This window comes from Phyllobates terribilis, unplaced genomic scaffold (genome assembly GCF_046119375.1).
Source record: "Phyllobates terribilis strain yellow unplaced genomic scaffold, ASM4611937v1 Scaffold_11__3_contigs__length_659146591, whole genome shotgun sequence".
NCBI lineage: Eukaryota > Metazoa > Chordata > Amphibia > Anura > Dendrobatidae > Phyllobates > Phyllobates terribilis.
This window is the reverse complement of record NW_027362771.1, coordinates 268,029,358-268,044,381: the sequence shown is the minus strand read 5'-3', so window position 1 is coordinate 268,044,381 and position 15,024 is coordinate 268,029,358. Positions and strand designations below refer to the sequence as shown.

The following is a 15,024-nucleotide window of genomic DNA, read 5'->3' as shown; positions in this document are numbered from 1 at the left end:
ACCGGGCAGATCACAGCGCCACTCCCGCCGGTGGCACAGTGGGATTTGCACTCGCTCGCTATCCGCCCACTGCTGTTAGGCTCAGGCCAAGCTCAGCACCCAGAGCGAAGGCCGCGGCATGTGCCTCTCTGTGCAGCCTCCCTCTCTTCTTCCCTCCCCCGCTTTTTGTTACGCAGTCAGAAATAAGAGTCACCTGCTGGAGAAGAAGAGTTTGCAGCAACAGCAGTGCTGGAGAGCAGAGGCGGCCGCCTCTTAGGTGGTGGTGGTGATGAGCAGCAGCATCTTTTGGCCTCGAACAGATGGTGTCATCATTCTCCTTCCCCCAACCCCTACGGGGACAAGAAAGGAGCAGAGCACAGGCAGTGGCTGGGGCTGGGGCGAAAGAAGGAGAGAGAGAACAGTTTATGAATGAGATGTCACTAAGGGGGTGAGAATGCCAGGTGGCCGGGGAGAGTCAGCCTGGGATTGAGCTCGTAACACCCCCCTCTCGCTGTTGCTTTTACTTTCAACAGCTGGTATATAAAAACATAGTAGGTGTATAAAAGCATGCGTGTATTCAAATGCAACGTTGTGTCAAAATTTAAATGAAATCAGTGAAGAACTTTTGGAGATTTAAGATTTTGAACAAACGAATATTTACATTTTTATTTATATAGATTTTAAAGCACCATTAAAGGGAACCTGTCAGGCTCCCTATGCCCTCCAGCCCAGCAGCATTCGCACATGTATTACTAAATTCCCTACCTACCTAACCATGCCTTTATAATGTTATTCAATTAAATCTATGTTTAAAAAAAGTATTTATAAGCTCCATTTTTCTTATGCTAATTAGCCCTTTGACTAGTCAATGGGGTGTTAGTTTCCCCAGACTAGTTGGCTCTCTATGCATGTTATCACGCCTCTGTGGGTGTGATAACATGATTTGTAAGAGTCATGTCATTGCACCTTTGTAGCCAAGTGTACGCTTTCCGGCTTCAAGTGCGCACTGCTCATGACATGAAGTGCAGACGATGGCTCACATACATCTTCTGCACTTTTGGTCAAGTGCCGAGCGCCTCTGAAGCCTGGAAGTGTACACCCGGCTTTAGATGCGCAATAACGCTTCTGAATACAGCCGCACACATGTGCGAGATTTGTAGGGAGTTGACGATGACGCAGACTCTTGCAAATCATGTTGCCATGCCAACAGGGCCGTGATTACATGCAAAGAGGGCCGACTAGTCTGGGGAAACAACTGCCCCATTGCCTGGTCAAAGGCCTAATTAGCATAAGAAAAACTTAGGTTATACGAAATCCTTTTTCTAAACTTTGATTTAAGTGAATAACATTTTAAACGGATGGTTATGCCCTTTTTAGTAATTTAGTAATACATTCACAAATGATGCTGGATTGGAGGGCATGCGGAAGTTACAGGTTCCCTTTTATTCCATGGTGCTGAAATGTGAAGAGAGTTTACAAAATATAATACATATATAAAATAGAAATACAATAAAAAAACTAACTGTGGTAGACTGATACAGAAGGGGAAATGCCTCTGCCCTCATAGGCAATATACAGGGTAATATTATTGCAGTTGTAGGCTTTTCTGAATAGATGGTTGCTTCTGAAGGTTTCAAATGTAGAAGACAACCTGATTTGCTAAGGTAATTAGTTCCTGATCATGAAGAATGCTCAGCAAAAATCTTGAAAACAGTTGTGTGAGAAATATAGAAGAGCAGAGGAAAGAAGGAGATCTAGTGAAGATCAGAGAGTACATGTCGGGAGGTGTCTGGAGATTAGTTCAGAGTTGTATGGGGCAGACAGATTATGAACAGCCTTGAATGTCATGACTAATATTTTAACCCCTTTAAAGCCCATGACGTACTATTCCGTACCTGTGCCCTGGGACTTAAGAGCCAGGTACGGAATAGTATGTCATGGCGATCGCGCCTGCACACAGGCTGTGCGGGCTCGATCGCCGCCGGGTGTCAGTTGATTGTCACAGCTGACACCCGATGCTATGTGCAGGGAGCAGTCCCACACCACTCTCGGCACATTAACCCCTGCAATGCTGCGATCGAAGTCGATCGGAGCATTGCAGTGGCTAAGGGGAGGTGATCGCAATACTCACCTCCTCTTCCGGCCTCCAGCGCTGTCTGCCGCGGCTTCCCGGATGTTGCCATGACGACCCGATGTCGTCATGACAACATCCGGGTCACCAGACAGCAGGAAAATTTTTTGGTCATGTGCAGTGCATGACCAAACTATCTTCTCCATGTGCAGCGCTGACAGCCAGCATAGCACAGGTATGGTGCTCCATTGCTGTGGTATGCAGGCGATCAGAATAAAAAAAGTGAAAGTCCCATAGTGGGACAAAGTATAAAAGTAAAAATCTGTCAGAAAGTGAAAAAAAATTAAAAAAATTGTAAAAAATATAAAAAAAAAATAGAAAAAATATTCCACCAAAAATAAAAATATAATGTACCCATCAATAAATATTATTATGAAAAACAAACAAACAATAAAAGTACACATATTTGTTATCGCCACGTCCGGAACGACCTGACCTATAAAACTGTCCCACTAGTTAACCCCTTCAGTGAACATGGTAGAAAAAAAAAAATCAATGTTTTATCATCATACCGCCAAACAAAAAATGGAATAACACGCGATCAAAAAGATGAATATGAATAAAAATGGTACCGCTGAAAATGTCATCTCGTCCTGCAAAAACAAGCTGCCATACAGCTCCATCAGCCGAAAAATAAAAAAGTTATAGCTCTCAGAATAAAGCGATGCTAAAAAATATTTTTTTCTATAAAATTGCTTTTATTATGTAAAAGCGCAAAACATAGAAAAACAATATAAATGTGGTACCGCTGTAAATGTACTGACCCGAAGAATAAAGCTACCTTATCAATTTTATCTCACGCGGAGCAGAATAAAAAAATAAAAAAAAAAACAATTCCTGAATTGTTTGTTTTTGTTTATTCTGCCTCCCGAAAATCGGAATAGAAAGCGATCAAAAAATGTTACGTGCCTGAAAATGGCACCAATAAAAACGTCAACTCATCCCGCAAAAAATAAGCTGTCACATGACTCTGTGAGAAAAAATATGGAAAAATTATAGCTCTCAAAATATGGCGATGCAAAAACTAGATTTTACAAAAAAAATGCGTCTTTTAGTGTGTGACATCTGTCAGTCATAAAAACCTGATATGATTCTGGTATCTCTGTAGTCGCACCGACTCGAAGAATAAAGTCATCTAATCACTTATACCACACGAGGAATGACGTAAAAAATAAACTCTTGGGTTAGGGTTCTGCTAGGGTTGGGGTTGGGGTTGGGCTAGGGTTAGGGTTGGGATTTTTTTCAAAAGTAAAAAAAAAAAGATGATGATATGGTGACTAGTGTTGAGCGCAAGTGCTCACTACTTGAGTTTGCATCGGGTGCTCGGGTATGCATCGAGTATCGTGGGTGCTCGAGTGATAAGCTCGAGTGTCCGCCCCATATGCTTCGCGGCCAAAAAACTTTGCGGGGATTGCCTGCCATGCATGAGCGATCCCCGCATGTTTTTTTGGGGTGTCTAATAACCGTGAAACATGCGGGCAGGGACTTGAGCTTGTCACTCGAGCACACGCGATATATGGTGCATGCCTGAGTACCCGATGCAAAATTAAGTAGCGAGCACTTGCGCTCAAGACTAATGACAACTTATTCAATATGATGACCTACTGCTATCAAATTCTGTCGTACCTCTGGGTTCAAAATGTTCACTATACCCCTTGATAAAATCCTTGAGGGGTGTAGTTTCCAAAATGAGGTCACTTGCAGGGGGTTTCCACTATTTAGGCACCTCAGGGGCTCTCCAAACGTGACATGGCATCCGCTCTCGATTTAAGCCGATTCTGCGTTCAAAAAGTCACACAGTGCTCCTTCGCTTCTGAACTCTGCCGTGTGCCCAAACACTGTATTTTCCCCACATATGGGGTATTGGCATACTCAGGAGAAATTGTACAAAAGTTTTTGGGGTCCATTTTCTCCTCTTACCCTTGTGAAAATAAAAAAATTGGAGCTAAAACAAAATTTTTGTGGAAAAAGTTTGATTTTTTTATTTTCACGGCTCCATGTTATAAACTTCTGTAAAGGACTTGGGGAATCAGGGTGCTCACCACACATCTAGATAAGTTCCCTGAGGGGTCTAGTTTCCAAAATGGTATCACTTGTGGGGGGTTTCCACTGTTTAGGCACATCAGGGGCACATCCGCTAATTATTCAAGCAAATTTTACATTCAAAAAGTCAAATGGTGCTCCTTCCCTTCCGAACCCAGCCGTATGCCCAAGCAGTGTTTTTCCCCCACATATGGGGTATCTGCTTACTCAGCAGAAATTACACAACAAATTGCATGGTGTAATTTCTCAAGTTACCCTTATGTAAATGCAAAATTGGGGGCTGAAAAACATTTTTGTGGGAAAAATGTGAAAATTTTATTTTTATGGCTCAATGTTATAAACTTCTGAGAAGCACCTGGGGGTTCAAGGTGCTCACCACACATCTAGATAATTTCCCTGAGGGGTCTAGTTTTCATAATGGTGTCACTTGTGGGGGGTTTCCACTGTTTAGGCACATCAGGGGCTCTCCAAACACAACTTGGCGTCCACTAAATATTCAAGCAAATTTTACAATCAAAAAGTCAAATGGCGCTCCTTCCCTTCCGAACCCTGCCGTGCGCCCAAACAGTGGTTTTCCCTCACATATGGGGTATCTGTTTACTCAGGAGAAATTGCACAACAAACTGCATGGTGCAATTTCTCCCTGCCGTGCAACCAAACAGTGTTTTTTCCCCACATATGGGGTATCTGCGTGCCCAGGGGAAATTGCACAACAAATTTTGGGGTCCATTTTTTCCTGTTACCCCTGCGAAAATAAAAAAAATTGGGCCTAAATTAACATTTTTGCAAAAAAAGTTAAATGTTCATTTTTTTCTTTCACATTCCAAAAATTCCTGTGAAGAACCTGAAGGGTTAATAAAGTTCTTGAATGTGGTTTTGAGCACCTTGAGGGGTACAGTTTTTAGAATGGTGTCACTTTTGGGTATTTTCAGTCATAAAGACCCCTCAAAGTGACTTCAAATATAATGTGGTCTCTAAAAAAATGGTTTTGTAAATTTTGTTGGAAAAATGAGAAATCGCTGGTCAACTTTTAACCCTTATAGCTCCCTAATAAAAAAAAGTTTTAGTTCCAAAATTGTGCCGATGTAAAGTAGACATGTGGGAAATGTTATTTATTAACTATTTTGTGTGACAAATCTCTCTGATTTAAGGGCATAAAAATTCTAATTTTGAAAATTGCAAAATTTTCAAAATTATTGCAAAATTTCCATTTTTTTCACAAATTAACGCAAGTGATATCGAAGAAATTTTAGCACAGTCATGAAGTACAGTATGTCAAGAAAAAACTATTTCAGAATCAGGGGGATCCATTGAAGCGTTCCAGAGTAATTACCTCATAAAGTGACAGTGGTCAGAATTATAAAAATTGGCCTGGTCATTAACGTGGTGCAAACCACCTTGGGTTGTAAAGGGGTTAAACTGAGTTAATTTGGCAAATGGAAGCCAGTATATGGTTTGGCTAAGGACAGAGACAGAGGAATAGCAAGGAGAGAAGTGGATTAATTGGGCAGCCGAGTTAAGGATAGACTGGAAGAGTGCAAGAGTGTTAGTTGGGGGGCCAAAGAAGAGGATATTGCAGTACTTGAGGTGTGAGATGAAGAGGGCATGTATTAACCATTGATTCTGGAAATGTTTAATGTATTTAAGAGTTTGACGTAACAAGAGGTGGTAAAGTTTGGAATGTGGTTTAAAGGATAGGGTACAGTCAAGCATTACACCGAGGCATTAGACTTGTGATACAGGAGGAAGCATGATGTCATTTACTGTGATGGATATGTCTGATATGGGGGTTGGGTGAGATGGAGGAAAGATGATGACTTCAGTTATGTCCAGATTAAGAATTAGAAAGTATGATGAATGAAGAAGGCATGGCTGATAGATACTCTGGGTTTCTGGGCAGCATAGAGGTGACATCTGGGCCAGAGAGGTAGATTTCAGATGAGGGGATTGTGACAGCACAAAACAGTAGCTGTGTATTTGTCATGGAGGAATGATATGTTGGACAGTAGTAGAAGAGAGTTGGAAAATGTATGAATGCCTGTGAAAGGTTTCTTTGGGTTGTGCTAAATGCTGGAGCTGGGTGGCAAGAACAGGGACAAGAATGTAAGTACAGTATATACTCGAGTATAAGCCGACTTTTTCAGCCCATTTTTTAGGCTGAAAAAGTCCCCCTCGGCTTATACTCGAGTATAAAAAACCGTAAAAATCACTGCACACGTAGAGAGGTATGGTATGCTTTAGGGTGATGCTTGAGGCGACTAGTGAACGTTTCGGCCAACACTGTGGCCTTGATCACAATGTTGCAAGTGGATAGACGCATCCGGGAAAAAAGGAGAAGAGTTACCAGTCAGTGATTTTTACGTTTTTTTACTGACAGAACCACTGGCTCCCTTCACTAGCACCGTGCCTTTCCACTTTGTTGAGTGCTAGCCTTCATCGTTTCCACTATACTCGAGTATATACATAGTCCGGTGGTGGATAGTGGGGGGGGGTTGCGGTGGCGGAGGAGCAGTGCACATGCAGTAGCCGGCTACTGAAGCTACCACGTGTGTACGCTGCTAAAGGGGAATGAATATTCACCCTTCTCCATGCCATTGGGAGTGGAGAGGGGTGAATATTCATTTCTTTAATGGCGTGCGCACAGTGTCAGCAGCGCCGTAGCTACGGATGCGGCTCATTGATCCTCTGTGCCCGCAACTAAAGAGAATGCATATTTATCCTTCTCCACTCCCATGGGCTTGGAGAAGGATGAATATTAGTGTTGAGCGAGTATGTTCTATTAACCCTTTCACCGAGTATGCTCGGGCCGAGCTCCGAGTATTTATAGCTGCTCGGTGATAAGGTTAAATCGCTCCAGTGTGCATGATTTGCAACTGTTTGACAGATTTATTACATGTGAGGAATGTCTATTTCTTACACATTCCTCACATGTAATAAAGCTGTGAAACAGTTGCAAATCATGCACACGGGAGCGATTTAACCTCATCACCGAGCAGCTATAAATACTCGGAGCTCGGCCGAGAATACTCGTACAGAACATACTCGCTGAACCCTAATCAATATGCATTCTCTTTAGTTGCGGGCACACAAGACAGCTGAGCCGCAGAGGGAGCTGCAGCGCTGCTGACACTGTGCGCTCACCATTATAGAACAGGGATATTCACTCTTCTCCACGCACATAGTCCCAGTGTGGAGAGGAGTGAATATCCCCGCAGCTCACCTCGGTGTCTGAGCTAACATGGCAGTGACGTCATACGCTGCTCAGATGCGGAGGCGAGCTGCTGCTGCAGAAAAGGAGCAGCGCTGGCGCAGAGGGGAGGAGGGTGAGTATGAGTGTTTATTTTTTTATTATGTGCAGTGCAGTGATGGAGGGGCATGCAAACCAGGATAGGGGGGCCATACATACCAGGATTGGGATGAGGGGGCCTTGCATACCAGGATTGGATCTTACGGGGCTATGCATATCAGGATTGGGGATGAGAGGGCCATGCATATCAGGATTCGGGATGAGGGGTGCCATGCATACCAGGATTGGGGATGAGGTATGCCATACATAACCAGGATTGGGGGTAAGGGATACCATACATAACCAGGATTGGGGATGAGGGGTGCCATACATACCAGGATTGAGGATGAGGGGGTCATGCATACCAGGATTGGGGATGATGGGGCCATGCATACCAGGATTGGGGATGATGGGGCCATGCATACCAGGATTGGGGATGAGGGGTGCCATGCATACATGAATTGGGGATGATGGGGCCATGCCTACCAGGATTGGGGATGATGGGGCCATGCATACCAGGATTGGGGATGAGAGGTGCCATACATACCAGGATTTGGGATGAGGGGTTCCATACATACCAGGATTGGGGATGAGGGGGCCATGTATACCAGCATTGGGGATGAGGGGGGCAATACTTACCAGGATGGGGAAATTTACCAGTAGCTGCAGCATTTCCCACCCTAGGCTTATACTCGAGTCAATAAGTTTTCCCAGTTTTTTGTGGTAAAATTAGGTGCCTAAGCTTATATTCGGGTCGGGTTATACTCGAGTATATATATTATGGTCAGATCAAGGGAAAGGTGGGTTTATAAGTTTAGAAAGGGAACAAGGCATTTAATTAGATCTAATGTATGTTAATTTTTATGGGTGGATATGGAGAACGATTGTGTGAGACCAAAGGATAAAGTCACGTACGGTATATCTTTTATATTAAAAGTATTAAAAGGTTAAAAAAAATAAGTAAGAAAATTAATAAGATAGCACATCTGCCTAAAATTGCTCTTCATTCTAAGCCTTGGTCCTTATGAAAATCAGACGTCAGCAGTTTCTTCATCATCATGACAAATCTGAACCATCCTGAAGATAGTATAGTTACACAATGAAGTAAAACGTCCTCTACTGTTGACAGTCAAATATGAAAAGAGCAGAATTTTATAAGGACTGTCAAAAAAGAAAACAAAGGATTAAAATCTCAAACACTTTGAACATGGAATGGTAAATGTATTATCAGGCAGGAATCACTGAAACACAATTTTTTTGTCTGTCCATGATGTAATCAGCCATTTATCATGGCTGTGAAATTGGCTATGAATTCTATGAACATATGCCATAATACACAGTTTATTTCTAGCTAGCCTGTGCACTATCATTTGTTTCTTCATATGAGTCATTGTGTGAGCTCTATCTGACATAGAACACTGCTTATGCTGGAAGAAACAGCACTTCTATGTACTGTATTACAAAGACACCCATTCGTTTTATAAGAACCTGTGCAATGCTTAATTTTTCCTTGTGTGGCATTGCAGTAGAAATGAACACTTGATCCTCACCTTCCAACATATACTCAGTCATTGGAGGTTCCTGCACCCAAACTCCCAGGGAACAGCTTATCTGCTTATCTTTTAGGGACCCTTTTACGAAAATGAAAAGTTGACAGTGGGAAAAACATTTGAGCTTTTGAGCTTTATTTATTTTGAGATAAAATGTTATTTGAACATTTGGTGGTCATATGATTTTTATGTGCAAGCTCTATATCAGTGGACTTTGCATGTATTTATACTGTATACCTACAGTATATATACGTATATAAAGTGACTTGAAAAGTATTCACCCCCCTTGGCTTTTTACCTATTTTGTTACATTACAACCTGTGTTTAAACATTTTTGTAATCTGACTTGTGTGTGATGCATCAACACTAAATAGTCTAAATTGGTGAAGTGAAGAGAGAAATATATAGGCATAAATTTAATTTATGGGATCAAATAACTAAAAATTGGCATGTGCATATGAATTTAACCCTTTTGCGATGAAGCTCGTAAAATTGCTGGTGCAAGCAATTACATTCATAAGTCACATGCTTAGTGAAAGGAATTCCACTTGTGTGCAATCTAAGTGTCACATGATCTGTCAGTATATACACACCTCTTCTGAAAGGCTACAGAGGCTGCAACACCATTAAGAAAGACGCACCACTAACCAAACAACACCATGAAGATCAATCAGATCACAAAACAAGAAAGGAACAAAGTTGTTGAGAAGTACAAGTCATGGTTGTGTTAAAAAATATCCCAATCTCTGATGATCCACCGGAGCACCATCAAATCCATTATCATCAAATGGAAAGAACATGGCACCGCAACAAACCTGCCCACCAAAATTCTCAGCCCAGGCAACGGGGGCATTAATCAGAGAGGCAGCACAGAGACCAAAATTAACCCTCAATAAGCTGCAGAGTTCCCAAACAGAGACTGGAGTATCTATCCATACCACTACAATAAGCCGTACACTCCATAGAGGTGGTCTTTATGGAAGAGTGGGCAGAAAAAAGCCTTTACATATACACAGCAATTGTAAGGCTCGTTTTGAGCTTGTCAAAAGACATGTGGGAGACTCACCAAATGTGTGGAGGAAGGTGTTGTGGTCAGATGAAACCAAAATTTAACTTTTTGCCCACCAAGGTAAACATTATGTCTGGCACCAAACCAACACAGCTCAACCCCCAAAAACAACATCCCCACAGTGAATCATGGTGTTGCAGCATCATGATGTAGAGATTTTTTTTAGAGAAAGGACAGGGAAAATCGTCCTACTCGAGAAGAAGATGGATGGTGCGAAATATAGGGCTATTCTTGAGCAAAACCTGTTTCTGTCTGTCAGTGATTTGAGACTGGGATAGAGGTTCACCTTCCAACAAGACAATGACCCAAAGGCTACTGCTAAAGCAACACTCGAGTGGTTTAAGGGAAAATGTGTGTTTTTGAGTGGCCTAGTGAAATCCCAGACCTTAATCCAATAAAAAAACTGTGGTTAGAGTTGACGATTGCTTTTCACCATTGGAAACCATCTAACTTGAAGAAGCTGGTGCAGTTTTGCCTTGAAGAATGGGCAAAAATCCCAGTGACAAGATGTGGAAAGCTCATAGAGACTTATCCAAAGCGATTTGCAGCTGTAATTACAGAAAAAATGAGGCTCTACAAAGTACTGACTTTAGGAAGGAGAATAGTCATGCACACTGAAGTTTTCAGTTATTTTGTCCTATTTGTTATTTGTTTCACAAAAAAAAAGAAAACTAAAGGTTTACAGTTGTAGGCATGTCCTTTACATGAACTGATGCAAACCCTGAAAACAACAGTTAAATTCCAGGTTGTGAAGTATCAAAACACAAAAAATGCCAAAGTGGGGGGATAAATACTTTTGCAAGCCACTTTTTTTTAGAATAGGCAAGAGACAAAATAGTACATGCTTGAGAGTGGCTTCAAATGAGGAGCTGAAGCATCACTTATATCTGTGTGAATTAAGTCCACTTTTTTCACTGATGTCCATTGGAGTGTTGCTTCCAATCTATTTTTTCTACATTTGGAGGCACCCACAATATGCTCTTTGTTAACACATATATATATATATATATATATATATATATATATATATATATATATGTGTGTGTACAGTACAGACCAAAAGTTTGGACACACTTTCTCATTTAAAGATTTTTCTGTATTTTCATGACTTTGAAAATTGTACATTCACACTGAAGGCATCAAAACTATGAATTAACACATGTGGAATTATATACTTAACAAAAAAAGTGTGAAACAACTGAAAATATGTCTTATATTCTAGGTTCTTCAAAGTAGCCACCTTTTGCTTTGATGACTGCTTTGCACACTCTTGGCATTCTCTTGATGAGCTTCAAGAAGTTGTCACCGGTAATGGTCTTCCCACAATCTTGAAGGAGTTCCCAGAGATGCTTAGCACTTGTTGGCCCTTTTGCCTTCACTCTGCGGTCCAGCTCACCCCAAACCATCTCGATTGGGTTCAGGTCTGGTGACTGTGGAGGCCAGGTCATCTGGCGTAGCACCCCATCACTCTCCTTCTGGGTCAAATAGCCCATACACAGCCTGGAGGTGTGTTTGGGGTCATTGTCCTGTTGAAAAATAAATGATGGTTCAGTATGCCTTCAATTTTGAATAAATCCCCAACAGTGTCACCAGCAAAGCACCCCCACACCATCACACCTGCTCCTCCATGCTTCACGGTGGGAACCAGGCATGTAGAGTCCATCCGTTCACCTTTTCTGCGTCGCACAAAGACATGGTGGTTGGAACCAAAGATCTCAAATTTGGACTCATCAGACAAAAGCACAGATTTCCACTGGTCTAATGTCCATTCCTTGTGTTCTTTAACCCAAACAAGTCTCTTCTGCTTGCTCCCTGTCCTTAGCAGTGAATTCCTAGCAGCTGTTTTACCATGAAGGCCTGCTGCACAAAGTCTCCTCTTAACAGTTGTTGTAGAGATGTATCTGCTGCTAGAACTCTGTGTGGCACTGACCTGGTCTCTAATCTGAGCTGCTGTTAACCTGCGATTTCTGAGGCTGGTGACTCGGATAAACGTATCCTCAGAAGCAAAGGTGACTCTTGTTCTTCCTTTCCTGGAGCGGTCCTCATGTGAGCCAGTTTCTTTGTAGCGCTTGATGGTTTTTGCAACTGCACTTGGGGATACTTTCAAAGTTTTCCCAATTTTTCGGACTGACTGACCTTCATTTCTTAAAGTAATGATGGCCACTCGTTTTTCTTTACTTAGCTGCTTTTTTCTTTCCATAATACAAATTCTAACAGTCTATTCAGTAGGACTATCAGCTGTGTATCCACCTGACTTATGCACAACACAACTGATGGTCCCAACCCCATTTATAAGGCAAGAAATCCCACTTATTAAACCTGACAGGGCACACCTGTGAAGTGAAAACCATTTCTGGTGACTACCTCTTGAAGCTCATCAAGAGAATGCCAAGAGTGTGCAAAGCAGTCATCAAAGCAAAAGGTGGCTACTTTGAAGAACCTAGAATATAAGACATATTTTCAGTTGTTTCACACTTTTTTGTTAAGTATATAAGTCCACATGTGTTAATTCATAGTTTTGATGCCTTCAGTGTGAATGTACAATTTTCATAGTCATGAAAATACAGAAAAATCTTTAAATGAGAAGGTGTGTCCAAACTTTTGGTCTGTACTGTATATATATATATATATATATATATATATATATATATATATATACATACTGTATATGGGTTTTTTCGCAAATAGGCAGGAAACATAATAGTATATCTGAAAATATCTCTTGTCATATGATTAGCAATGGTGACGAGCATGTTTTTTCCTATGGTCTTCTGCAAGCCTCTATTATTTAACCTTATGACCCCATTAGTTGAATAATAGATTGTATATTATTATAGATACAGGATTTACTGAAGTTTTCTGCCCTCTTGATGAGTGGCACTAGCATGTCTGTGGCACAAATTATGTTGAAAATATTGGGTGCACTTAGACATGCCTCATCCGGCCTGAGCTCTGCAATTTTTGAAAAGTCATCACACCTGGCAGAGTCTGAATTAAAAATGACAAAAAGTTGCAAAATGTTTCCGTAACTTTGAGTTGTGCAAAAAATTTGCCACATTTCAAGAAATTAGCAAAAATTGCTTGATGAATCAGGACCTATGTGTCTATTGGTAGCCACCCAGTGGATGGCGATGTGAGTCACAGTCTGTCAGGTGTAGAAACCTTAATAAATCCCCAGAGTAAAAATTACATTGAAGAGCTAACAAGCACAATCTATGAAATCTACACATTTATCATGATAAATACTCTAAAAAATTGCCGTTATTACATAATCCAAAAATATATATTAGAGAAGATAAATTAGATAACTAACCTCCCAAAGCTCCACATACATTCTTGATATTGTGTGACTTGTGTGTTTCACTGTTGATCAACCAAATCTAATCATTCAAATTACGCATTTGCATCTCTAATTTTTGTAAGCGTTTTTGTATGACATTTGTATATGATGCTTGATTACACCTTTGATTTAGTTATCTGTGAATTTGAACAATTGGTTGTTGTTAAAAAGCAGTATTTGCTGCTGGTAAATCTGTATTTTGGCTGTGCTATGTTTTATTGATAAATTGGGATTGTGGGTCGTTTCTTTGAGCATTTTGCTTACCCTTTCTTCATTATACCCATGAGATAAATATGAGACTTGGGTGATTGTTAGGGAAAGCCCAAAAGACTGGATCTCTTCAAGTCACTAGATGTTATGTGGAGATGTGGGGGGTTAGTTATCTAATTTATCTATTCTATTTCAGTATTTCACAAAAGTGAGTACACTCCTCACATTTTTGTAAATATTTTATTATATCTTTTCATAGGACATCACTGAACATATGACACTTTGATACAATGTAAAGTAGTCAGTGTACAACTTGTATAACAGTGTAAATTTGGTGTGCCCTCTAAATAACTCAACACAGAGCCATTAATGTTTAAACCGCTGGCAACAAAAGTGAGTACACCCCTAAGTGAAAATACCCAAATTGTGGCCAATTAACCATTTTACCTCCCCTGTGTCATGTGACTCATTAGTGTTACAAGATCTCAATTGTGAATGGGGAGTTAAATTTGGTGTTATGGCTCTCACGCTCTCTCATTCTGTTAACTGGGGGTTCAACATGGCTCCTCATTGCAAAGAATTCTTTGAGGCTCTGAAAAAAAGAATTGTTGTTCTACATAAAGATGGCCTACGCTACAGAAAGATTGCCAACACCCTAAAACTGATCTCGGTGGCCAAGACCATGCAGCGGTTTAACAAGACAGGTTACACTCAGAACTGGCTTTGCCATGGTGGACCAAAGAAGTTGAGTGCACATGCTCAGTGTCATATCCTGAGGTTGTCCTTTCAAAATAGACATATGTGTGCTGCCAGCATTGCTGAAGAGGTTAAATAGTCAATGATGAGACCGAATGTCGCACAATGCATCATATTCGTCTGCATGGCTGTCGTCCCAGAAGGAAGCCTCTTCTAGAGATGATGCACAAGAAAGCTCACAAACACTTTCTGAAGACAAGAAGACTAAGGACATGGATTACTGGAACCATGTCCTGTTGTCTGATGAAACCAAGATAAGCTTATTTGGTTCAGATGGTGTCAAGTGTGTGTGGCAGCAACCAGGTGAGGAGTACAAAGACAAGTGTGTCTTGCCTACAGTCAAGCATGATGGTAGGAGTGTCATGGTTTGGGGTTGCAAGAGTGCAGCCGGCTGTGGGGAGCTACAGTTCATTGAGGGATCCATGAATGTCAACATGTTATGTGACACACTGAAGCAGAGCATGATCCACTCCCTTTGGAAACTGGGCCACAGGGCAGTATTCCAACATGATAACAACCCCATACACACCTCCAAGATGACCACTGCCTTGCTAAAGAAACTGAGGGTAAAGGTGCTGGACTGGCCAAGCATGTCTCCATACCTAAAACCTATTGAGCATCTGTGGGGCATCCTCAAATGTAAAATGGAGGAGCGCAAGG

General features: G+C 41.3%; 1 protein-coding gene across 3 annotated transcripts in view; it reads left to right on the top strand.

Annotated features, from left to right (window-relative positions):
- HGF (hepatocyte growth factor) overlaps window positions 1–15,024 on the top strand; it is a 258,626-nt gene that overhangs the window by 118,435 nt on the left and 125,167 nt on the right. The gene's annotated exons all lie outside the window — the stretch shown is intronic.